The sequence below is a fragment of the Paramisgurnus dabryanus genome, chromosome 10, assembly GCF_030506205.2.
Source record: "Paramisgurnus dabryanus chromosome 10, PD_genome_1.1, whole genome shotgun sequence".
NCBI classification, from domain to species: Eukaryota; Metazoa; Chordata; class Actinopteri; order Cypriniformes; family Cobitidae; genus Paramisgurnus; species Paramisgurnus dabryanus.
Genome location: NC_133346.1, coordinates 25,181,043 through 25,208,716, shown reverse-complemented (window position 1 = coordinate 25,208,716; position 27,674 = coordinate 25,181,043). Strand labels below are relative to the sequence as shown.

The 27,674-nt window shown below is 40.4% G+C and overlaps 1 protein-coding gene across 3 annotated transcripts in view; it reads right to left on the bottom strand.

Annotated features, from left to right (window-relative positions):
• Positions 1 to 23,531, bottom strand: part of palm2akap2 (PALM2 and AKAP2 fusion) — a 162,388-nt gene extending 138,857 nt beyond the window's left edge. The window contains exon 1 of one of the 3 annotated variants that reach the window (XM_065240587.2): positions 23,443 to 23,531. The gene's annotated coding sequence lies outside the window, so the exon portion shown is untranslated. The remainder of the gene's footprint in view (positions 1 to 23,442) is intronic. The other 2 variants (XM_065240590.2, XM_065240588.2) reach the window with 2 other exon arrangements.
• Positions 23,532 to 27,674: the final 4,143 nt, after the last annotated feature.

The window sequence follows — 27,674 nt, the reverse complement described above, 5'->3', positions numbered from 1 at the left end:
AGTAAGAACAGTATAGCGCATTTTCAATGCACTGTAATAACTAGATATGCAATTCCCAAGGAATTACCAGTGCATGAAAATGCAAAAAGTTGATTGACAGAAATGTAAAAGAAATTTAGTCTAGTAGTTTACCTGGCTGTTGACATGTTTTAGTGTGAAGCTAGCATGATTTAAAAAAGTTATCATGATGAAATATGATGCTAGCATGATTAGCATGATTCAGCATGACGTTAGCATGATGCTAGCATGATTAGCATGAAGCTAGCATGAAGCTAGCATGATTAGCATGATGCTAGCATGATTAGCATAAAGCTAGCATGATTAGCATGAAGCTAACACGATGCTAGCATGATAAGCATGAAGCTAGCACAATGCTAGCATGATTAGCATGAAGCTAGCACGATGCTAGCATGATTAGCATGAAGCTAGCATGATTAGCATGAAGCTAGCACGATGCTAGCATGATTAGCATGAAGCTAGCACGATGCTAGCATGATTAGCATGAAGCTAGCACGATGCTAGCATGATTAGCATGAAGCTAGCACGATGCTAGCATGATTAGCATGAAGCTAGCACGATGCTAATATGATTAGCATGAAGCTAGCACGATGCTAGCATGATTAGCATGAAGCTAGCACGATGCTAGCATGATTAGCATGAAGCTAGCACGATGCTAGCATGATTAGCATGAAGCTAGCACGATGTTAGCATGATTAGCATGAAGCTAGCACGATGCTAGCATGATTAGCATGAAGCTAGCACGATGTTAGCATGATTAGCATGAAGCTAGCACGATGTTAGCATGATTAGCATGAAGCTAGCACGATGCTAGCATGATTAGCATGAAGCTAGCACGATGCTAGCATGATTAGCATGAAGCTAGCACGATGCTAGCATGATTAGCATGAAGCTAGCACGATGCTAGCATGATTAGCATGAAGCTAGCACGATGCTAGCATGATTAGCATGAAGCTAGCACGATGCTAGCATGATTAGCATGAAGCTAGCACGATGCTAGCATGATTAGCATGAAGCTAGCACGATGCTAGCATGATTAGCATGAAGCTAGCACGATGCTAGCATGATTAGCATGAAGCTAGCACGATGCTAGCATGATTAGCATGAAGCTAGCATAATTTGCATGAAGCTAGCATGATGCTAGCATGATTACCATAAAGTTAGCATGAATTTAGCATGAAATTAGCATGATCCTAGCATTATTAGCATGATGCTAGCATGATTAAGATGATGCTAGCATGATTAGCATGAAGCTAGCATGATTTAGCATGAAGCTAACAAGATTTAACATGAAGCTAGCATGATTTAGCATTAAGTTAGCAAGATTTATTATGAAATTAGCATAAAGCTAGCATGAAACTAGCACGAAGCTAGCATGACTTAGCATGAAGCTAGCATGAAGCTAATATGACCCAAAGACCCAACCCCCATGTCTCTATGATGTCCGGATCCAGAGATATAAGGCTTTGTTTATTATGTTGCTAGGCTGCTCATATTTGGTTGCTAGGGGCGTGGCTTAATACCTCAATAAGGATGGTGAGAGACTGATTGGATGCCTGAGTAAAATGAGCCCACCCCCATGTCTCTGTGACACTGTGCTGCAAAGATATCCATCTGGGCATTTTATAATTGCAGTCTATGGGAGATGTTGCTAGGGTGCCCAAAATGGTTGCTAGGGGCGTGGCTTGATAGCTCAATAAGGATCCTAAGGGACTGATTGGATGCCTGAGTAAAATGAGCCCACCCCCATGTTTCTATGACACTGCGCTGCAAAGATATCCCATTCGGGACGTTTTTAGTTCCTTATATGGGCATGATTCCTGCCCCATTATAAGTCTATGGGGAAATTTGGGGACCTCTTACACCCCAGGGGTACAACTTACACCCCATTGTGAGGTATGTTCTTACAGAGCCTGCCAGCCTCTTCAAATGTGGCAAGTCACAAGTTTCTGTGAAATTCTAGGTCTGAGCTACGACTCGTCAAAGTTTGTCTCCATGTTAAGTCAATGGGATTTTTCGGCTGCTTTTTCGCCCCTGGGGCAAAGACCGTACCCCCGATCGCTTATAAAAGTCATAGCACACTATTCCCGAATAGTCCGCACGTTTGAGAGTTTGAATGAAGTTTCTAAGTTAAGCGGTTCGAGCCGTATTAATTGCGGAAATTTGGTTGGAAGAATAATAATAATAATAATAATAAAAAGCCCAGTAAGAACAGTACAGCGCATTTTCAATGCACTGTAATAATAACTAGATAGAAAAGTTTGAAGACAAACTTTATGTTGGCTTGACAAAGCGTAGCCTGAACATTTAAAACGGTTTGACAGAAGTTTAGTTTAGTAGGCTATCTGGCTGTTAGTATGTTTAAGTGAAGCTAGCCTGATTTAGCATGAAGTTAGCATGAATAGCATGAAGCTAGCATGTTGCTAACATGATTAGCATGAAGCTAGCATGATGTTAGCATGAAGCTAGCATGATGTTAGTATGATTAGCATGAAGCTAGCATGTTGTTAGCATGATTAGCATGAAGTTAGCATGATGCTAACATGATGCTAGCATGATTAGCATGAAGCTAGCATGTTGCTAGCATGATTAACATGAAGCTAGCATGATGCTAACATGATTAGCATGAAGCTAGCATGATGCTAGCATGATTAGCATCATGCTAGCATTATTAGCATGATGTTAGCATGATTAGCATGAAGATAGCATGATTAGCATGAAGATAGCATGATTAGCATGAAGCTAGCATGATGCTAGCATGATTAGCATGAAGCTAGCATGATGCTAGCATGATTAGCATGAAGCTAGCATGATGCTAGCATGATTAGCATGAAGCTAGCATGATGCTAGCATGATTAGCATGAAGCTAGCATGATGCTAGCATGATTAGCATGAAGCTAGCATGATTAGCATGAAGCTAGCATGATGCTAGCATGATTAGCATGAAGCTAGCATGATGCTAGCATGATTAGCATGAAGCTAGCATGATTAGCATGAAGCTAGCATGATGCTAGCATGATTACCATGAAGCTAGCATGATTAGCATGAAGTTAGCATGATGCTAGCATGATTAGAATTAAGCTAACATGATGCTAGCATGATTAGCATAAAGCTAGCATGATTAACATGAAGCTAACATGTTGTTAGCATGATTAGCATGAAGCTAACATGATGCTAGCATGATTAACATGAAGCTAGCATGATGCTAGCATGATTAGCATGAAGCTAGCATGATGTTAGCATGATTAACATGAAGCTAGCATGATTAGCATGAAGCTAGCATGATGCTAGCATGATTAGCATGAAGCTAGCATGATGCTAGCATGATGCTAGCATGATTAGCATGAAGCTAGCATGATGCTAGCATGATTAGCATGAAGCTAACATGATGCTAGCATGATTAGCATAAAGCTAGAATGATGTTACCATGAAGCAAGCATGATGCTAGCATGATTAGCATGAAGCTAGCATGATGTTAGCATGATTAGCATAAAGCTAGCATGATGCTAGCATGATTAGCATGAAGCTAACATGATGTTAACATGAAGCTAGCATGTTGCTAGCATGATTAACATGAAGTTAGCATGAAGCTAGCATGATGCAAGCATGATTAGCCTGAAGCTAGCATGATGCTAACATGATTAGCATGTAGCTAGCATGTTGCTACCATGATTAGCATGAAGCTAGCATGATGCTAGCATGATTAGCATGAAGTTAGCATGATGTTAGCATGATGCTAGCATGATTAGCATGAAGCTAGCATGATGATAGCATGATGCTAGCATGATTAGCATGAAGCTAGCATGATGTTAGCATGATTAGCATGAAGCTAGCATGATGCTAGCATGATTAGCATGAAGCTAGCATGATGCTAGCATGATTAGCATGAAGCTAGCATGATGCTAGCATGATTAGCATGAAGCTAGCATGAAGCTAACATGATTAACATGATGTTAACATGATTAGCATGACATTAGCATTATGTTAACATGATTAGCATGAAGCTAACATGATGCTAGCATGACTAGCATGAAGCTAGCATGATTTAACGTGAAGCTAACAAGATTTAACATGAAGCTAGCATGATTTAGCATGAAGTTAGCTAGATTAATTATGAAATTAGCATAAAGCTAGCACGAAACTAGCATGAAGCTAGTATGACTTAGCATGAAGCTAGCATGAAGCTAATATGACCCAAACACCCAACCCCCATGTCTCTATGATGTTCGGATCCAGAGATATAAGGCTTTGTTTATTATGTTGCTAGGGTGCTCATATTTGGTTGCTAGGGGCGTGGCTTAATACCTCAATAAGAATCCAAAGAGACTGATTGGATGTCTGAGTAAAATAAGCCCACCCCCATGTCTCTGTGACACTGTGATGCAAAGATATCCATCTGGGCATTTTATAATGGCAGTCTATGGGAGATGTTGCTAGGGTGCCCAAAATGGTTGCTAGGGGCGTGGCTTAATAGCTCTGGGGTGATCCTAAGAAACTGATTGGATGACTGAGTAAAATGAGCCCACCCCCATGTCTCTACGACACTCTAAAGTGAAGATATTCCATCTGGGACGCTTTTATTCCCTTATATGGGCATGTTCCCTGCCCCATTATAAGTCAATGGGGAAATTTGGGTGGCCCTTACGCCCCAGGGGTGAAACTTACACCCCAATGTGAGGCATGTTCTTACAGAGCCTGCCAGCCTCTTCAAATGTGGTAACCCAGAAGTTTCTACAAATTTCTCGCTCTCAGCTATGACCCGTCAAAGTTTGTCGCAATGTTAAGTCAATGGAAAATTTGGGGTGTTTGAGCGCCCCGTTTAGGAATTCGGTAGGTCCCATCAGTTAGAAAAGTCATAGCACGCTAAGTCAGACCAGTCTGAAGACTTTTGGAAAGTTTGGTGAATGTAGCTTGAAAGCTCTAGGAGGAGTTACAGTCAAAAATTTTGGGGATCAGAAGAATAATAATAACTAGATAGGTACATTTCCTGAAGAAAATGTGAAGTGGTGCTTGCCGTGGCAAATTTCGGGGGACAATATATGATTATACTCCAAGCCAAAAGTAAAACAATTCAACCCACATGTCTCTACGATATTCTGATGCGAAGATATAAGGCTTTGTTTATTCGGTTGCTAGGGTACTGTATTTGGTTGCTAGGGAGAAAATTGGCATCCACTAGTGATTACACTCCGAGTCACGAGTCAAACGGTCAAACCCCCGTGTCTCTACGATGTTCTGATGCGGAGATATAAGGCTTTGTTTACTCTGTTGCTAGGGTACTGTATTTGGTTGCTAGGGAAAAAATTGGCATCCACTAGTGATTACACTCCCAGATACGAGTCAAACGGTCCAACCCCCGTGTCTCTGCGATGTTCTGATGTGGAGATAAAAGGCTTTGTTTACTCTGTTGCTAGGGTAATGTATTTGGTTGCTAGGGAGAAAATTGGCATCCACTAGTGATTACACTCTGAATCACGAGTCAATCGGTCCAAACCCCGTGTCTCTACGATGTTCTGATGCGGAGATATAAGGCTTTGTTTACTCTGTTGCTAGGGTACTGTATTTGGTTGCTAGGGAAAAAATGGCATCCACTAGTGATTACCCTCCGAGTCATGAGTCAAACGGTCCAACCCCCGTGTCTCTACGATGTTCTGATGCGGAGATATAAGGCTTTGTTTACTCTGTTGCTAGGGTACTGTATTTGGTTGCTAAGGAAAAAAATGGCATCCACTAGTGATTACCCTCCGAGTCACGAGTCAAACGATCCAACCCCCGTGTCTCTACGATGTTCTGATGCGGAGATATAAGGCTTTGTTTACTCTGTTGCTAGGGTACTGTATTTGGTTGCTAGGGAAAAAAATGGCATCAGCTAGTGATTACCCTCCGAGTCACGAGTCAAACGGTCCAAACCCCGTGTCTCTACGATGTTCTGATGCGGAGATATAAGGCTTTGTTTACTCTGTTGCTAGGGTACTGTATTTGGTTGCTAGGGAAAAAAATGGCATCCACTAGTGATTACCCTCCGAGTCACGAGTCAAACGGTCCAACCCCCCTGTCTCTACGATGTTCTGATGCGGAGATATAAGGCTTTGTTTACTCTGTTGCTAGGGTACTGTATTTGGTTGCTAGGGAAAAAAATTGCATCCACTAGTGATTACCCTCCGAGTCATGAGTCAAACGGTCCAACCCCCGTGTCTCTACGATGTTCTGATGCGGAGATATAAGGCTTTGTTTACTCTGTTGCTAGGGTACTGTATTTGGTTGCTAGGGAAAAAATGGCATCCACTAGTGATTACCCTCTGAGTCATGAGTCAAACGGTCCAAACCCCATGTCTCTACGATGTTCTGATGCGGAGATATAAGGCTTTGTTTACTCTGTTGCTAGGGTACTGTATTTGGTTGCTAGGGGCGTGGCTTGGGAGTGGCCAATGATGTGCCCAGTGATTACACTCCGAGTCACAAGTAAAACGGTCCAACCCCCGTGTCTCTACGATGTTCTGATGCGGAGATATAAGGCTTTGTTTACTCTGTTGCTAGGGTACTGTATTTGGTTGCTAGGGGCGTGGCTTGGGAGTGGCCAATTATGTGCCCAGTGATTACACTCCGAGTCACAAGTAAAACGGTCCAAACCCCGTGTCTCTACGATGTTCTGATGTGGAGATATAAGGCTTTGTTTACTCTGTTGCTAGGGTACTGTATTTGGTTGCTAGGGGCGTGGCTTGGGAGTGGCCAATGATGTGCCCAGTGATTACACTCCGAGTCACAAGTAAAACGGTCCAAACCCCGTGTCTCTACGATGTTCTGATGCGGAGATATAAGGCTTTGTTTATTCGGTTGCTAGGGTGCTCAAATTTGGTTGCTAGGGGCGTGGCTTGGGAGTTGCCAATGATGTGCCCAATTGTTACACCCCTAGTCACAAGTAAACCGGTCCAACCCCCGTGTCTCTACGATGTTCTGATGCCGAGATATAACTGTTTGAATTTTATGTTGCTAGGGTGCTCAAAAGTGGTTGCTAGGGGCGTGGCTTAGTTTGTCTTTAAGGATCCTAAGATACTGATTGGATACCTAAGTAAAATGAGCCCACCCCCATGTCTCTATGACACTGTGCTGCAAAGATATCCACCTGGGCATTTTATAATGGCAGTCTATGGGAGATGTTGCTAGGGTGCCCAAAACGGTTGCTAGGGTAACCTTACACCCCATTGTGGGGGACGTCCTGACAGAGTCTAGCACCCTCTTCAATTTTAGTAACCCACATGTTTCTATGAAATCCTCACTTGGACCTGTGACCTGTCAATTTTTTTTGGCAATGTTAGTCTATGGGATTTTCGCCCCATTGACTTTCCATTAGGGCACTTTTGGGCACCTCTTACACCCCAGGGGTACAACTTACACCCCAATGTGATCCATGTTCTTACAGAGCCTACCACCCTCTTCAAATGCTGTAACCCACATTTTTCTACAAAATCCTAGAGTGGAGCTATGACCTGCCAAAGTTCGACGCAATGTAAAGTCAATGGGACGTTTTCGGGAGGTTTTTCGCGCCCCTTTCGGAAATCCTGCACCCGATCGCTTATAAAAGTCATAGCACACCTCTCCTCAATAATCCGGTCGATTTGAGCCCTCTTTCATGGCACTACGCCAAACCGTGCGAGACGAGTTACGCGCCGAAAAAGTGTCCAGAAAAAGAAGAATAATAATAATAATATCTTTGAGGAATAGTAATAGTGATGCTTTGCATAAATGCAAGCACCACTAACTAGATAGGTACATTTCCTGAAGAAAATGTGAGTGGTGCTTGCCGTGGCAAATTTCGGGGGACAATTTATGATTATACTCCAAGGCAAAAGTCAAACGGTCCAACCCTCATGTCTCTATGATGTTCTGATGCGGAGATATAAGGCTTGGTTTACTCTGTTGCTAGGGTACTGTATTTGGTTGCTAGGGAAAAAATTGGCATCCCATAATGATTACACTCCGAGTCACGAGTCAAACGGTCCAACCCCCGTGTCTCTACGATGTTCTGATGCGGAGATAATGAAGCTAGCATGATTAGCATGAAGCGAGCATGATTAGCATGAAGCTAGCATGATTAGCATGAAGTTAGCATGAAGTTAACATGAAGCTAGCATGATTTCCATGAAGTTAACATGAAGCTAGCATGATTAGCATGAAGCTAGCATGATGATAACATGATTAGCATGATTAGCATGAAGCTAGCATGATGCTACCATGATTAGCATGAAGCTAGCATGATGCTAGCATGATAAGCATGAAGCTAGCATGATGTTAGCATGATGCTAACATGAAGTTAACATGATTAGCATGATTAGCATGAAGCTAGCATGATGCTAGCATGATGCTAGCATGAAGTTAGCATGATTAGCATGAAGTTAACATGATTAGCATGAAGCTAGCATGATGCTAGCATGATTATCATGAAGCTAGCATGATGTTAGCATGATTAGCATGAAGCTAGCATGATTAGCATGATGCTAACATGAAGCTAGCATGATTAGCATGAAGCTAACATGATTAGCATGAAGCTAACATGATTAGCATGAAGCTAGCATGATGGTAGCATGATTAGCATGAAGCTAACATGATGCTAGCATGATTAGCATGAAGGTAGCATGATGCTAGCATGATTAGCATGAAGCTAGCATGATGCTAGCATGATTGGCATGAAGCTAGCATGATGCTAGCATGATTAGCATGAAGCTAGCATGATGCTAGCATGATTAGCATGAAGCTAGCATGATGCTACCATGATTAGCATGAAGCTAGCATGATGCTAGCATGATTAGCATGAAGCTAGCATGATGCTAGCATGATTAGCATGAAGCTAGCATGATGCTAGCATGATTAGCATGAAGGTAGCATGATGCTAGCATGATTAGCATGAAGCTAGCATGATGCTAGCATGAATAGCATGAAGCTAAGATGATTTAGTATGAAGCTAGCATGATTAGCATGAAGCTAGCATGATGCTAGCATGATTAGCATGAAGCTAGCATGATTTAGCATGAAGTTAGAAAGATTTATTATGCAATTAGCATAAAGCTAGCATGAAACTAGCATGAAGCTAGTATGACTTAGCATGGAGCTAGCATGAAGCTAACATGACCCAAAGACCCAACCCCCATGTCTCTATGATGTTCAGATCCAGAGATATAAGGCTTCGTTTATTATGTTGCTAGGGTGCTTATATTTGGTTGCTAGGGGCGTGGCTTAATACCTCAATAAGAATCCTAAGAGACTGATTGGATTCCAGAGTAAAATGAGCCCACCCCTATGTCTCTATGACACTCTGGTGCAAAGATATCCATCTGGGCTTTTTATAATGGTAGTCTATGGGAGAGGTTGCTAGGGTACCCAAAATTGTTGCTAGGGGCGTGGCTTAATAGCTTTGGGGTGATCCTAAGAGACTGATTGGATGCCTGAGTATAATGAGCCCACCCCCATGTCTCTACGACATTCTAAAGTGAAGATATTCCATCTGGGACGCTTTTATTCCCTTTCATGGGCATGTTTCCTGCCCCATTATAAGTCAATGGGAAATTTTGGGGGCCTCTTACACCCCAGGGGTACAGCTTACACCCCATTGTTAGGTATGTTCTTACACAGCCTGTCAGCCTCCTTAAATGTGGTAAGCCACAAGTTTCTACAAGTTTCTCACTCGCAGCTATGACCCATCAAAGTTTGTCTCAATGTTAAGTCAATGGAAATTTTGGGGTGTTCGAGCCCCCAGTTTAGGAATTCGGAAGGTCCCATCAGTTAGAAAAGATATAGCACACTAAGTCAGACCAGTCTGAAGGTCCGTGGAAAATTTGGTGCATGTAGCTTGAAAGCTCTAGGACGAGTTAGTGTCGAAAATTTAGTCTCAGAAGAAAGCGGAATAATAATAATAACTAGATAGGTACATTTCCTGAAGAAAATGTGAGTGGTGCTTGCCGTGGCATGTTTCAAGGGACAATTTATGATTATACTCCAAGCCAAAAGTCAAACGATCCAACCCCCGTGTCTCTACGATGTTCTGATGCGGAGATATAAGGCTTTGTTTACTCTGTTGCTAGGGTACTGTATATGGTTGCTAGGGAAAAAATTGGCATCCACTAGTGATTACACTTCCAGTCACGAGTCAAACGGTCCAACCCCCATGTCTCTACGATGTTCTGATGCAGAGATATAAGGCTTTGTTTACTCTGTTGCTAGGGTACTGTATTTGGTTGCTAGGGAAAAAAATGGCATCCACTAGTGATTACCCTTTGAGTCACGAGTCAAACGGTCCAAACCCCGTGTCTCTACGATGTTCTGATGCGGAGATATAAGGCTTTGTTTACTCTGTTGCTAGGGTACTGTATTTGGTTGCTAGGGGAAACAATGGCATCCACTAGTGATTACCCTCCGAGTCACGAGTCAAACGGTCCAAACCCCGTGTCTCTACGATGTTCTGATGCGGAGATATAAGGCTTTGTTTACTCTGTTGCTAGGGTACTGTATTTGGTTGCTAGGGAAAAAAATGGCATCCACTAGTGATTACCCTCCGAGTCACGAGTCAAACGGTCCAAACCCCGTGTCTCTACGATGTTCTGATGCGGAGATATAAGGCTTTGTTTACTCTGTTGCTAGGGTACTGTATTTGGTTGCTAGGGAAAAAAATGGCATCCACTAGTGATTACCCTCCGAGTCACGAGTCAAACGGTCCAACCCCCGTGTCTCTACGATGTTCTGATGCGGAGATATAAGGCTTTGTTTACTCTGTTGCTAGGGTACTGTATTTGGTTGCTAGGGAAAAAAATTGCATCCACTAGTGATTACCCTCCGAGTCATGAGTCAAACGGTCCAACCCCCGTGTCTCTACGATGTTCTGATGTGGAGATATAAGGCTTTGTTTACTCTGTTGCTAAGGTACTGTATTTGGTTGCTAGGGGCGTGGCTTGGGAGTGGCCAATGATGTGCCCAGTGATTACACTCCGAGTCACAAGTAAAACGGTCCAACCCCCGTGTCTCTACGATGTTCTGATGCGGAGATATAAGGCTTTGTTTACTCTGTTGCTAGGGTACTGTATTTGGTTGCTAGGGGCGTGGCTTGGGAGTGGCCAATTATGTGCCCAGTGATTACACTCCGAGTCACAAGTAAAACGGTCCAAACCCCGTGTCTCTACGATGTTCTGATGCGGAGATATAAGGCTTTGTTTATTCGGTTGCTAGGGTGCTCAAATTTGGTTGCTAGGGGCGTGGCTTGGGAGTGGCCAATGATGTGCCCAATTGTTACACCCCTAGTCACAAGTAAAACGGTCCAACCCCCGTGTCTCTACGATGTTCTGATGCCGAGATATAACTGTTTGTATTTTATGTTGCTAGGGTGCTCAAAAGTGGTTGCTAGGGGCGTGGCTTAGTAAGTCTGTAAGGATCCTGAGAGACTGATTGGATGCCTGAGTAAAATGAGCCCACCCCCATGTCTCTATGACACTGTGGTGCAAAGATATCCATCCGGGCATTTTATAATGGCAGTCTATGGTATAGGTTGCTAGGGTGCCCAAAATGGTTGCTATGGTAACCTTACACCCCATTGTGGGGGACGTCCTGACAGAGTCTAGCACCCTCTTCAAATTTAGTAACCCACATGTTTCTATGAAATCCTGGCTCGGACCTATGACCCGTCAAAATTTTTGCAATGTAAGTCTATGGGATTTTGCCCCATTGACTTTTCATTGGGGCACTTTTGGGCACCTCTTACACCCCAGGGGTACAACTTACACCCCATTGTGATCCATGTTCTTACAGAGCCTACCACCCTCTTCAAATGTTGTAACCCACATGTTTCTACAAAATCCTCGAGCGGAGCTATGACTCGTCAAAGTTGGGCGCAATGTTAAGTCAATGGGATTTTTTGGGTGGTTTTTCGCCCCCCTTTCGGAAATCCTGCACCCGATCGCTTATAAAAGTCATAGCACACCTCTCCTCAATAAGCCGGTCGATTTGAGCCCTAATTTATGGGTCTACGACAAAGCGTGCGGGACGAGTTACGCGCCGAAAAAGTGTCCAGAAAAAGAAGAATAATAACTAGATAGGTACATTTCCTGAAGAAAATGTGAAGTGGTGCTTGCCGTGGCAAAATTCTCGGGACAATATATGATTATACTCCAACCCAAAAGTAAAACGTTCCAACCCACTATCCACTAGTGATTACACTCAGAGTCACGAGTTAAACGGTCCAACCCCCGTGTCTCTACGATGTTCTGATGCGGAGATATAAGGCTTTGTTTACACTGTTGCTAGGGTACTGTATTTGGTTGCTAGGGAAAAAATTGGCATCCACTGGTGATTACACTCTGAGTCACGAGTCAAACGGTCCAACCCCCGTGTCTCTACGATGTTCTGATGCGGAGATATAAGGCTTTGTTTACTCTGTTGCTAGGGTACTGTATTTGGTTGCTAGGGAAAAATTGGCATCCCATAATGATTACACTCTGAGTCACGAGTCAAACGGTCCAACCCCCGTGTCTCTACGATGTTCTGATGCGGAGATATAAGGTTTTGTTTACTCTGTTGCTAGGGTACTGTATTTGGTTGCTAGGGAAAAAATTGGCATCCCATAATGATTACACTCTGAGTCACAAGTCAAACGGTCCAACCCCCGTGTCTCTACGATGTTCTGATGCGGAGATTTAAGGTTTTGTTTACTCTGTTGCTAGGGTACTGTATTTGGTTGCTAGGGAAAAAATTGGCATCCCATAATGATTACACTTCGAGTCACGAGTCAAACGGTCCAACCCCCGTGTCTCTACGATGTTCTGATGCGGAGATATAAGGCTTTGTTTACTCTGTTGCTAGGGTACTGTATTTGGTTGCTAGGGAAAAAATTGGCATCCCATAATGATTACACTCTGAGTCACTAGTCAAACGGTCCAACCCCCGTGTCTCTACGATGTTCTGGCGGGAGATATAAGGCTTTGTTTACTCTGTTGCTAGGGTACTGTATTTGGTTGCTAGGGAAAAAAATGGCATCCCATAATGATTACACTCCGAGTCACAAGTCAAAAGGTCCAACCCCCGTGTCTCTACGATGTTCTGATGCGGAGATATAAGGCTTTGTTTACTCTGTTGCTAGGGTACTGTATTTGGTTGCTAGGGAAAAAATTGGCATCCCATAATGATTACACTCTGAGTCACGAGTCAAACGGTCCAACCCCCGTGTCTCTACGATGTTCTGATGCGGAGATATAAGGTTTTGTTTACTCTGTTGCTAGGGTACTGTATTTGGTTGCTAGGGAAAAAATTGGCATCCCATAATGATTACACTCTGAGTCACAAGTCAAACGGTCCAACCCCCGTGTCTCTACGATGTTCTGATGCGGAGATATAAGGTTTTGTTTACTCTGTTGCTAGGGTACTGTATTTGGTTGCTAGGGAAAAAATTGGCATCCCATAATGATTACACTCCGAGTCACGAGTCAAACGGTCCAACCCCCGTGTCTCTACGATGTTCTGATGCGGAGATATAAGGCTTTGTTTACTCTGTTGCTAGGGTACTGTATTTGGTTGCTAGGGAAAAAATTGGCATCCCATAATGATTGCACTCTGAGTCACTAGTCAAACGGTCCAACCCCCGTGTCTCTACGATGTTCTGGCGGGAGATATAAGGCTTTGTTTACTCTGTTGCTAGGGTACTGTATTTGGTTGCTAGGGAAAAAAATGGCATCCCATAATGATTACACTCCGAGTCACAAGTCAAAAGGTCCAACCCCCGTGTCTCTACGATGTTCTGATGCGGAGATATAAGGCTTTGTTTACTCTGTTGCTAGGGTACTGTATTTGGTTGCTAGGGAAAAAATTGGCATCCCATAATGATTACACTCTGAGTCACTAGTCAAACGGTCCAACCCCCGTGTCTCTACGATGTTCTGGTGCGGAGATATAAGGCTTTGTTTACTCTGTTGCTAGGGTACTGTATTTGGTTGCTAGGGAAAAAAATGGCATCCCATAATGATTACACTCCGAGTCACAAGTCAAAAGGTCCAACCCCCGTGTCTCTACGATGTTCTGGTGCGGAGATATAAGGCTTTGTTTACTCTGTTGCTAGGGTACTGTATTTGGTTGCTAGGGAAAAAATTGGCATCCCATAATGATTACACTCTGAGTCATGAGTAAAACGGTCCAACCCCCGTGTCTCTACGACATTGTAAAGCGAAGATATCCCATCTGGAACTTTTTTATTCCCTTATATGGGCATGTTTCCTGCCCCATTATAAGTCAATGGGAATTTTCGGGTGCCTCTTACACCCCAGGGGTACAACTTACACCCCAATGTCATGTATGTTCTTACATAGCCTACCACCCTCTTCAAATAATGTAACCCACATGTTTCTATGAAATCCTTACTCGTACCTATGACGCGTCAAAATTTTTCCAATGTTAAGTCTATGGGATTTTGCCCCATTGACTTTTCATTGGGCATTTTTGGGCACCTCTTACACCCCAGGGGTACAACTTACACCCCATTGTGATCCATGTTGTTACAGAGTCTACCACCCTCTTCAAATGTTGTAACCCACATGTTTCTATAAAATCCTTGAGCGGAGCTATGACTCGTCAAAGTTGGGCGCAATGTTAAGTCAATGGGATTTTTCGGGTGGTTTTTCGCCCCCCTTTCGGAAATCCTGCACCCGATCCCTTATAAAAGTCATAGCAGACGTGTCCTCAATAAGCCGGTCATTTTGAGCCCTGTTTTATTGGTCTACGACAAACCGTGTGGGACGAGTTACGCGCCGAAAAAGTGTCCAGATATAAGAATAATAAATAAAGATATAAATAAATAATAAGTATGAGCAATAGTAATAGTGATGCCTTGCATAAATGCAAGCACCACTAATAATATCTTTGAGCAATAATAATAGTGATGCTTTGCATAAATGCAAGCACCACTAATAACTAGATATTAAAGTTTGAAGACAAACTTTATGTTGGCTTGAAAAAGCGTAGCCTGAACAATTAAAACGGTTTGACAGAAGTTTAGTTTAGTAGGCAGTCTGGCAGTTAGTATTTTTAAGTATAAAGGTAGCATGGTTAGCATGAAACTAGCATGATGTTAGCATGATTAGCATGAAGCTAGCATGATGTTAGCATGATTAGCATGAAGCTAGCATGATGCTAGCATGATTAGCATGAAGCTAGCATGATGTTAGCATGATTAGCATGAAGTTAGCATGATGTTAGCATGATTAGCATGAAGCTAGCATGATGTTAGCATGATTAGCATGAAGCTAGCATGATGTTAGCATGATTAGCATGAAGCTAGCATGATGTTAGCATGATTAGCATGAAGCTAGCATGATGTTAGCATGATTAGCATGAAGCTAGCATGATTAGCATGAATCTAACATGATGGTAGCATGATTAGCATGAAGCTAGCATGATGCTAACATGATTAGCATGAAGCTAGCATGACGCTAGCATGATTAGCATGAAGCTAGCATGATGCTAGCATGATTAGCATGAAGCTAGCATGAAGCTAGCATGATTAACATGAAGCTAGCATGAAGCTAGCATGATTAGCATGAAGTTAGCATGATGTTAGCATGATTAGCATGAAGTTAGCATGATGTTAGCATGATTAGCATGAAGCTAGCATGATGTTAGCATGATTAGCATGAAGCTAGCATGATGTTAGCATGATTAGCATGAAGTTAGCATGATGTTAGCATGATTAGCATGAAGCTAGCATGATGTTAGCATGATTAGCATGAAGCTAGCATGATTAGCATGAATCTAACATGATGGTAGCATGATTAGCATGAAGCTAGCATGATGCTAACATGATTAGCATGAAGCTAGCATGATGCTAGCATGATTAGCATGAAGCTAGCATGATGCTAGCATGATTAGCATGAAGCTAGCATGATGCTAGCATGATTAGCATGAAGCTAGCATGAAGCTAGCATGATTAGCATGAAGCTAGCATGATGTTAGCATGATTAGCATGAAGCTAGCATGATGCTAGCATGATTAGCATGAAGCTAGCATGATGCTAGCATGATTAGCATGAAGCTAGCATGATGCTAGCATGATTAGCATGAAGCTAGCATGAAGCTAGCATGATTAGCATGAAGCTAGCATGATGCTAACATGATGGTAGCATGATTAGCATGAAGCTAGCATGATGGTAGCATGATTAGCATGAAGCTAGCATGATGGTAGCATGATTAGCATGAAGCTAGCATGATGTTAGCATGATTAGCATGAAGCTAGCATGATGCTAACATGATGGTAGCATGATTAGCATGAAGTTAGCATGATGCTAGCATGAATCTAGCATGATGCTAGCATGATTAGCATGAAGCTAGCATGATGCTAGCATGATTAGCATGAAGCTAGCATGATGCTAGCATGATGGTAGCATGATTAGCATGAAGCTAGCATGATGCTAGCATGATTAGCATGAAGCTAGCATGATGGTAGCATGATTAGCATGAAGCTAGCATGATTAGCATGAAGCTAACATGATGCTAGCATGATTAGCATGAAGCTATCATGATGCTAGCATGATTAGCATGAAGCTAACATGATGCTAGCATGATTAGCATGAAGCTAGCATGATGCTAGCATGATTAGCATGAAGCTAGCATGATGCTAGCATGATTAGCATGAAGCTAGCATGATGCTAGCATGATTAGCATGAAGCTAGCATGATGCTAGCATGATTAGCATGAAGCTAGCATGATGTTAGCATGATTAGCATGAAGCTAGCATGATGCTAGCATGAATAGCATGAAGCTAAGATGATTTAGTATGAAGCTAGCATGATTAGCATGAAGCTAGCATGATGCTAGCATTATTAGCATGAAGCTAGCATGATTTAGCATGAAGTTAGAAAGATTTATTATGCAATTAGCATAAAGCTAGCATGAAACTAGCATGAAGCTAGTATGACTTAGCATGGAGCTAGCATGAAGCTAACATGACCCAAAGACCCAACCCCCATGTCTCTATGATGTTCAGATCCAGAGATATAAGGCTTCGTTTATTATGTTGCTAGGGTGCTCATATTTGGTTGCTAGGGGCGTGGCTTAATACCTTAATAAGAATCCTAAGAGACTGATTGGATTCCTGAGTAAAATGAGCCCACCCCTATGTCTCTATGACACTCTGGTGCAAAGATATCCATCTGGGCTTTTTATAATGGTAGTCTATGGGAGAGGTTGCTAGGGTACCCAAAATTGTTGCTAGGGGCGTGGCTTAATAGCTTTGGGGTGATCCTAAGAGACTGATTGGATGCCTGAGTATAATGAGCCCACCCCCATGTCTCTACGACATTCTAAAGTGAAGATATTCCATCTGGGACGCTTTTATTCCCTTTTATGGGCATGTTTCCTGCCCCATTATAAGTCAATGGGAAATTTTGGGGGCCTCTTACACCCCAGGGGTACAGCTTACACCCCATTGTTAGGTATGTTCTTACACAGCCTGTCAGCCTCCTTAAATGTGGTAAGCCACAAGTTTCTACCAGTTTCTCACTCGCAGCTATGACCCATCAAAGTTTGTCTCAATGTTAAGTCAATGGAAATTTTGGGGTGTTCGAGCCCCCCGTTTAGGAATTCGGAAGGTCCCATCAGTTAGAAAAGATATAGCACACTAAGTCAGACCAGTCTGAAGGTCTGTGAAAAATTTGGTGCATGTAGCTTGAAAGCCCTAGGACGAGTTAGTGTTTATAATTTTGGGGGGATAAGAAAGAATAATAACTAGATAGTAAAGTTTGAAGACAAACTTTATGTTGGCTTGAGAAAGCGTAGCCTGAACGTTTAAAACGGTTTGACATAAGTTTAGTTTAGTAGGCTATCTGGCTGTTAGTATGTTTAAGTATGAAGGTAGCATGATTTACCATGAAGCTAGCATGATGTTAGCATGATTAACATGAAGCTAGCATGATGCTAGCATGATTAGCATGAAGCTAGCATGATGCTAGCATGATTAGCATGAAGTTAGCATGATTAGCATGAAGCTAGCATGATTAGCATGAAGTTAGCATAATTAGCATGAAGCTAGCATGATGCTAGCATGATTAGCATGAAGCTAGCATGATGCTAGCATGATTAGCATGAAGCTAGCATGATGCTAGCATGATTAGCATGAAGCTAGCATGATGCTAGCATGATTAGCATGAAGCTAGCATGATGCTAGCATGATTAGCATGAAGCTAGCAAGATGCTAGCATGATTAGCATGAAGCTAGCATGATGCTAGCATGATTAGCATGAAGCTAGCATGATGCTAGCATGATTAGCATGAAGCTAACATGATGCTAGCATGATTAGCATGAAGCTAGCATGATGCTAGCATGATTAGCATGAAGCTAGCATGATGCTAGCATGATTAGCATGAAGCTAGCATGAAGCTAGCATGATTAGCATGAAGTTAGCATGAAGCTAGCATGATGTTAACATGATTAGCATGAAGCTAGCATGATGCTAGCATGATTAGCATGAAGCTAGCATGATGCTAGCATGATTAGCATGAAGCTAGCATGATGTTAGCATGATTAGCATGAAGCTAGCATGAAGTTAGCATGATTAGCATGAAGCTAGCATGAAGTTAGCATGATTAGCATGAAGCTAGCATGATTAGCATGAAGCTAGCATGAAGCTAGCATGATTAGCAGGAAGCTAGCATGAAGCTAACATGTATTGCGTTGCTAGGGTACTAAGTTTGGTTTCTAGGGAGAAAATTGGCATCCCATAATGATCACACTTCAAGCCACAAGTAAAACGGTCCAACCCCCGTGTCTCTACAATTTTCTGATGCAGAGATATGAGGCTTTGTTTATTCCGTTGCTAGGGTACTAAGTTTGGTTGCTAGGGAGAAAATTGGCATCCCATAATGATCACACTTCAAGCCACAAGTAAAACGGTCCAACCCCCGTGTCTCTATGATGTTCTGAAGCGGAGATATAAGGCTTTGTTTATTCCGTTGCTAGGGTACTAAGTTTGGTTGCTAGGGAGAAAATTGGCATCCCATAATGATTACACTTCAAGCCACAAGTAAAACGGTCCAACCCCTGTGTCTCTACGATGTTCAGATCCAGAGATATAAGGCTTTGTTTATTATGTTGCTAGGGTCTTCATATTTTGTTGCTAGGGGCGTGGCTTAATACCTCAATAAGAATCCTAAGAGACTGATTGGATGCCTGAGTAAAATGAGCCCACCCCTATGTCTCTATGACACTCTGGTGCAAAGATATCCATCTGGGCTTTCTATAATGGTAGTCTATGGGAGATGTTGCTAGGGTACCCAAAATTGTTGCTAGGGGCGTGGCTTAATAGCTCTGGGGTGATCCTAAGAGACTGATTGGATGCTTGAGTAAAATGAGCCCACCCCCATGTCTCTAAGACACTCTAAAGTGAAGATATTCCATCTGGGACGCTTTTATTCCCTTTTATGGGCATGTTTCCTGCCCCATTATAAGTCAATGGGAAATTTTGGGGGCCTCTTACACCCCAGGGGTACAGCTTACACCCCATTGTGAGGTATGTTCTTACACAGCCTGTCAGCCTCCTTAAATGTGGTAAGCCACAAGTTTCTACAAGTTTCTCACTCGCAGCTATGACCCGTCAAAGTTTGTCTCAATGTTAAGTCAATGGAAATTTTGGGGTGTTTCAGCGCCCCGTTTAGGAATTCGGAAGGTCCCATCAGTTAGAAAAGATATAGCACACCTCGTCAGATCAGACCGAAAGTCTGTCCAAAGTTTGATGGCTGTAGCTTGAAAGCTCTAGGACGAGTTAGAGTTAGAAATTTTAGTCTCAGAAGAAAAAGAATAATAATAATAATAATAATAATAATAAGTTTAAGTGCAACAACAGTATGTTGGCTTTCTCAAGCCAACATAATAATAATAAGTTTAAAAGCAATAACAATATGTTGGCTTTTTCAAGCCAACATAATAATAACTAGATATTAAAGTTTGAAGACAAACTTTATGTTGGCTTGAAAAAGCGTAGCTTGAACATTTAAAACAGTTTGACAGAAGTTTAGTTTAGTAGGCTATCTGGCTGTTAGAATGTTTAAGTATGAAGGTAGCATGATTTAACATGATGCTAACATGATAAGCATGAAGCTGGCATGATGCTAGCATGATTAGCATGATGCTAACATGATGTTAGCATGATTAGCATGATGCTAGCATGATGCTAGTATGACTAGCATGAAGCTAACATGATGCTAGCATGATTAGCATGAAGCTAGCATGATGCTAGCATGATTAGCATGAAGCTAGCAGGATGCTAGCATGATTAGCATTAAGCTAGCATGATGGTAGCATGATTAGCATGATGCTAACATGATTAGCATGAAGCTAGCATGATGTTAGCATGATTAGCATGATGTTAGCATGAAGCTAGCATGATTAGCATGAAGCTAGCATGAAGCTAGCATGATGTTAGCATGATTAGCATGAAGCTAGCATGATGCTAGCATGATTAACATGAAGCTAGCATGATGCTAGTATGATTAGCATGAAGCTAGCATGATGCTAGCATGATTAGCATTAGCATGAAGCTAGCATGATGCTAGCATAATTAACATGAAGCTAGCATGATGCTAGCATGATTAGCATGAAGCTAGCATGATGCTAACATGATTAGCATGAAGCTAGCATGATGCTAGCATGATTAGCATGATGCTAGCATGAAGCTAGCATGATTAGCATGAAGCTAGCATGAAGCTTATATGACTAGCATGAAGCTAGCATGACTAGCATGAAGCTAGCATGATATTAGCATGTTTAGCATGAAGTTAGCATGATGTTAGCATGATTAACATGAAGCTAGCATGATGTTAGCATGATTTTAGCATGATTAGCATGAAGCTAGCATGAGGCTAGCATGATTAGCATGAAGCTAGCATGAGGCTAACATGATTAACATGAAGCTAGCATGATGTTAACATGATTAGCATGAAGCTAGCATGATTTAACATGAAGCTAGCATGATTAACATGATGCTAACATGATTAGCATGAAGCTAGCACTATTTAGCCTGAAGCTAACAAGATTTAACATGAAGCTAACATGATTTAGCATGAAGTTAGCAAGATATATTGTGAAATTAGCATAAAGCTAGCATGAAACTAGCATGAAGCTAGTATGACTTAGCATTAAGCTAGCATGAAGCTAACATGACCCAAAGACCCAACCCCCATGTCTCTATGATGTTCAGATCCAGAGATATAAGGCTTTGTTTGTTATGTTGCTAGGGTGCTCATATTTGGTTGCTAGGGGCGTGGCTTAATACCTCAATAAGAATCCTATTAAGACTGATTGGATGCCTGAGTAAAATGAGCCCACCCCTATGTCTCTATGACACTCTGGTGCAAAGATATCCATCTGGGCTTTATATAGTGGTAGTCTATGGGAGATGTTGCTAGGGTACCCAAAATTGTTGCTAGGGGCGTGGCTTAATAGCTCTGGGGCGATCCTAAGAGACTGATTGGATGACTGAGTAAGATGAGCCCACCCCCATGTCTCTACGACACTCTAAAGTAAAGATATTCCATCTGGGACGCTTTCATTCCCTTATATGGGCATGTTTCCTGCCCCATTATAAGTCAATGGGAAATTTTGGGGGCCTCTTACACCCCAGGGGTATAGCTTACACCCCATTGTGATGTATGTTCTTACAGAGCCTGTCAGCCTCCTTAAATGTGGTAAGCCACAAGTTTCTACAAGTTTCTCACTCACAGCTATGACTCGTCAAAGTTTGTCTCAATGTTAAGTCAATGGAAATTTTGGGGTGTTCGAGCCCCCCGTTTAGGAATTCGGAAGGTCCCATCAGTTAGAAAAGATATAGCACACTCCGTCAGACCAGTCTGAAGGTCCGTGGAAAATTTGGTGCATGTAGCTTGAAAGCTCTAGGACGAGTTAGTGTTCGTAATTTTGGTCTCAGAAAAAGAATAATAATAATAAGTTTAAAAGCAATAACAATATGTTGGCTTTTTCAAGCCAACATAATAAGTTTAAGAGCAATAACAATATGTTGGCTTTTTCAAGCCAACATAATAATAATAATAAAAAGCCCAGTAAGAACAGTACAGCGCATTTTCAATGCACTGTAATAAGCAGTGTTTTAATTGCTAATAAAGTATGATGCATGAAAATCTATAATGACTGTAATCTCAAAAGGTTTTTTATGAGAATAATTTACAAAAAAGGTCTGCATAAGTAAAAATACTTTATTTGTAACAAACAGGAGATAATGAGTTTACAAACATTGGGAGAACCGCAACGCTTAAAAACAAAGGACAGCACTGCGAGTGTTTTAAAAAATATTACTTAAAACTGGTTCTCATCTCAAGATATCCAAAAGTATAATTTTAAAAAACATTAATTAATCTACTTCATGTGATGTCAAACATGTTAAGTGATGCATGACCTCTGTTCATCTGTTCACCCTTATAAAAATGAACCATGGTTTTACTACAGTTAAAACCAAAAAAACATGGTTACTGTAGTAAAACCACGGTAACCACATTAGCAGAAATGATACATTTTCACCTGATAAATGGGAATGGATTGTGACCACCTGTTCTCATGTTTTAAAAGGACACAAAAGGCTTCTAAAACAACTTCACGTAACATTTCAGAATGTATACAATTAAATTATAAAAAATATGATTCATTATTTGATGAGAAGTTTTATCCTATTCCTGATCTGTTAGATGTTTTTTTTAATCAGACTTAAGGTCTGGCTTTAAAAATTGAGGTGGGCATGACGGACAACACCAAGGTCACATTCAGCTGGAGTGTTGAGGCTCTCTGCATGCTTGAGTGTCACATACTTGGATGTTTGTGATTATGTTAGTTAGTATCTTAATCTGACCGTCTGGAATGCTTGCAGTCTTCATCGGGTGTTTAAAAGCCTTATTAGGTTATATATTTAACTCTATTTACTTTACTTTTACTGTGCCACTTTACATTTATAAAGTGATAACTACAAAACATAAATAAAAATATACTTTAAACTTATTTTGTGCATATGGTTCTTTTGAGTAGTATATATTTTTTTACCTGAACCACTGTAGCTCCAGTATGACCTTAAAAGACATTTGCACATTTTAGGCGATGTTGTAATGTTTGTATTTACAAAACAATCTTAATATTTTCTCTGGATACAATAAAATTGAGTTAATCTGCTGTTCATAACTGGGTATTAAAATATGTGCGACTGAACAAATAAGCTGAACATTTTGTCTATGAGCCTTTGTGAGTTTGGGGCTAAATGTAAACAAAAACTTTTCAAGGATAACAAATGTTCAAAATTACCAGCTCCTATTACCAATAACAAGACAATGACAATATTTTTACACAATTAACCAAGTAGGTTAATTTAAGTAAATGACATAAAGAAAGATGGGTTTAATATAGACTACTTACTTCTTGCAGTTCTGTAAATATGCCACTATCTGTGAGCGCTATAGTGTTTCATTACCCTTGGAATTCTTCAGATGGTAGTGCTTTCCAACTGGCTATCTCACATGTTTGCTCAGCAGTGATCCTGAAACCAGTTTCATTTCACCGGCAGTATCAGGAATGTGCATTGACTCTCATCATTATTGGCAGAAGTTGTTTTGGCAGACCTTTAGACCTTTACGTTCAAATGTTCCTCGTGATCACAACACATCACAATGACATAAAACTGCCGCTTTAGCCCACAACAGAGAAAAAGCTAGAAATGGGGGCGTAAGGCAGGAGGCCATTCATGTAAGCAACAGATCACACGCTGATACAATGTTAACTTTGTTGATGGCTCTTTCTGGAATTTTTCCTCTGTAATGTAGCTGTAGTAAAGGGCTCTATTATTGGTCACAGTTAGCACTGTCACCCTGTCTGTGATCTGTTTAAGGTCATTCAGGAGTTGTTCTCTACATTACCACTATTGGCCAAAGAAGTTCACTTTACATTATGTTACTATTAAACAGACTTTAAATTAATAAATACAAATTCCAATCTCTTCACTTAGTTTTTAATAGAATGATCCTGGGAAAACTATTTACCATTTACTATTTGTATCTTGTTATAAGCCCCCTTTGTACTATTGCCTCTATGACACAACCTTTTATAGTTTCCGAATCTTTGTAAGTCACTTTGGATAAAAGCGTCTGCTAAATGTCTAAATGTTACATGTAAATTTTAAATAGGTGTAGTATTTGACTGGTTTATTTTATTTTATTTTAAAAACAAGACTCTATGACTCATTCCTCAGTAACACACAGTATTGCACTTCATCATAAAAGTTATTTTTCAACTGTAAGCTCAACAATTCCACAGCAGAGGGCAGTATTTCTACACAATAGCATTTGCTCTCATACTCTAGTCTAGTGCTTGTCAAATGGCTGTAGTCACTTTTTTATGCAAATTAACAACAAAATCGAAATCATGCTCAAATTATTCTAATGATTACAAATTCAAGCGATACAACCAAAATTGCTTCTAACTACTAATGGCCGCATTCATTTAGGTCAAAGCTTGGCGATATAAAGTAGATGCTAAAGGGTTTACCACAGAAACTATAGGATTCAGCTTAATGAGTTATTTGTTTGTGCATCTCAGGAGGTTTACAACTTAAGAAAACAGACAGCATGTCTGTACTCTGTAAACATGTGACGCATCTATGGGCCAACTGTCGCATTTGTTCCTTCCAGATTTACACAACCAGACATCAGATTCTTTCACTCCAGCAGGCCAGATCATGCATGCAAAAACCACATAACAAAAAACATTTCATGCAATCAGTTTCTCCCAATTAATCTTTATTCAGCCTGACAACTTGTTTTGGTAACACTTTATTTTACGACCCGCAATGTACCGCGTAATTAAACCGAATTTACAGCGTACCTATTTGTAATAACAGAGTACTTCTACAGTACGTACCTCTAGGTATAAGGGAACAATATTTTAAGTTTGGGGTAATAAGGGGGTAAGAATATATGGAAAATTATAAATGATTTATTCTCCAAGTATTTCATAACTGTACCTATTGTAATATTACGTGGTATATTTGACTTACGTCTATGGGTAAAGTCTTTTGATTTTTTTTGTTATTTTTTTTTCATATTTGCTACTTTCCTTTTAAAAGTTTATTGTATTCAGTTGATGTCTACAAGCCACGTCGGCAAATAAAATATAACAGCACAATAAAAATAATAGAAACTTGTACCTCTTTGATCTGTATATGTATACAGGAGTTACCAGGTAACTCTTATATTTGCGGGCTGTAAATTAAAGTGGTGCTTATTCCCCGTTCTGTGTATGTACCAGATTGTCATTTCTTTAAAACACTATAATTAAGCCAACACTTAATTTTTATTAACACAAAACTTTTATTTCAAATAAAAAGTCATGGCAATTTTTCGTTGTTTTTTGCGGCTTGGCTTCCTCTGTTGGTGTTCTTGTCCACTCGGATGTCGTCTCACAAATGCTGTTCTGCATTACATATAAAAAACATAAATGAAAGCCTTCAGTAAACGTTTCTTCACTGTGCCTTGACAAAAACTGAGTTTTCTGAGCCAGTTATTAACTTTAGGCTAACTTATGTGCTAGCTAACCTGCTGCTACCGTTAGCTGGAAACTTTCTTGAAAAAACATTGTTTGAAATGCGTTAGTCATGTTTTAACAAAACCAGTTACCTTATCCAGCATGCAGATCTTGCTCATATTACTCGCAGCCGTACTCCACAGTGTAGAAAGTTTTTATAACGCCTTAAAGAAATTTCACCTCAGGATCTCGTTCCAGCAAACCTCCTGCAGACGGGTGCGCGCTCTACGCCTGCGCAGTACGCAAGTAGTCGTCTTTGCTTTAGCACGAGCTGGATACCCATTTGCTGTTGTTTCATTCTGGTTTGCCATTGCATAAATTATATTTGGCTAAAATACTTGTGTTTACACATGTTGCAAAGTTTTATTCTACCAATGATAACACCTATTAAAAATAAACAAATAGCGTGCTGCTTTGTGGTCATTTTTGTGTCATTTGAAATAAAAGAGTTTCAGAGTCAAGCATATCAAGCACCACTTCAAATATGTCCGCAAATGTTAGAGTTTCCTGGTAATAAGTTGCTATTTTTATTGTACTCACCTTAAAAAAAAGATAACCACATTAAATCAGATGGACTTTTGTTATTAAAAGCAAGTAATATAGGCTACTAAAATAAAAGCGATATGCTGTATATATTATCATATTATTATATTTGAATATTTGTTATATATTTATTTACCGATGTGGCTTATAGACATCGACTGTATACAACATTCAGTAGTCAATAGGAAAATTTCACAATAAAATCATAAAAAATAATACATGATTTCCCCATAGACTTGACTAAGTCATACATACCACGTAATATTACAATAGGTACCCTGTAGTTATAAAATACTTAGAGTATAAATAATGTATAATTCTTCATATTCGTAACCCCTTATTACCCCAAACTTAACATATTGTTCCCTTATACCTACAAGTACGTACTGTAGAGGTGCGCTGTTGTTACAAGTAGGTACGCTGTAAATTCGGTTTAATTACGCAGTACATTGCGGGTCGTAATATAAAGTGTTACCCTTGTTTTTGTAAACATAGCAAGTTTCTAGCAGGGAAAGCATATAACATTTAATTCTCTATTCTAAAGTATGTATTCATTGTTATTAATGCAAATAAATATAAATAAACACAAAGCTAAATAATTTATGGCTTACTATTGTTTCATCAGCAGCCATTGTTATTCCTGATTTTGTGTTTTATCTGAGAGGAATGCGTCATGTTTTCATACTATTGCAAACAGACATTTTGATACTATTGTATCAGTACAAAATTGTATCCAGGTTAAATAAGTAGTAAAATTAGTAAGCCAAGTATTCATCAAACAAGTTTAAAAGTGCATGAACCGTTGTTCAGGATGAAGGGCCATTTTTCAATCCATGTGTTTAAAAAATTCAGTTAGCATTATGTAATATTTTGTTCATCACATATCGACCAGTGTGTCAGACTGCTTAACATTTACCCAAGCCTTTGCTCAATGCCTTTGATCTGGGCTGCCTAAACAATGTGGCCTCTTATCATCAGGAGCTCTAATATACCTCTGACAGTCTGTGGCTATTTTTGACAGCACTGTTGAGGTAGACAGCAAAGGATTTGACAGCTGGGAGTGTTGAAGGGAACATGGTCTAAGAGTCATGGTACTACATTCTGAGTGTGTAGAAGAACACAGAAGAAGAAGATGAACAATCAGTGAGGGTGTTAAGTATTCTTTAGCTAAGATTTATCATGTTTTTAGGCATGCCAATCAATTTTAATATTTACTGTAAATCTTTTTGTAGATAATACATTAATGAATTCAGCTTCTTATCAAGAGAAAATAATAGCTACATTAATAACTGAGAATTGACAGGCAATTTGTGTGGATGACACTCAGTATAAATTTACAACATGGCTCTTTACTCATCTATTTTAAACAAAAACAGTATTTTACTCCTTGTTGTTGATATTTTAGTTGCTGAACTTAATAATTAGACTTAAAAATGCAAATGACCTTGTTAAGCATTCGTTCTGGGTTTGAACTATAAATACATTTTATAAAAATTGTCTATTATTTCTTCATAAATTTGTGCTTACAA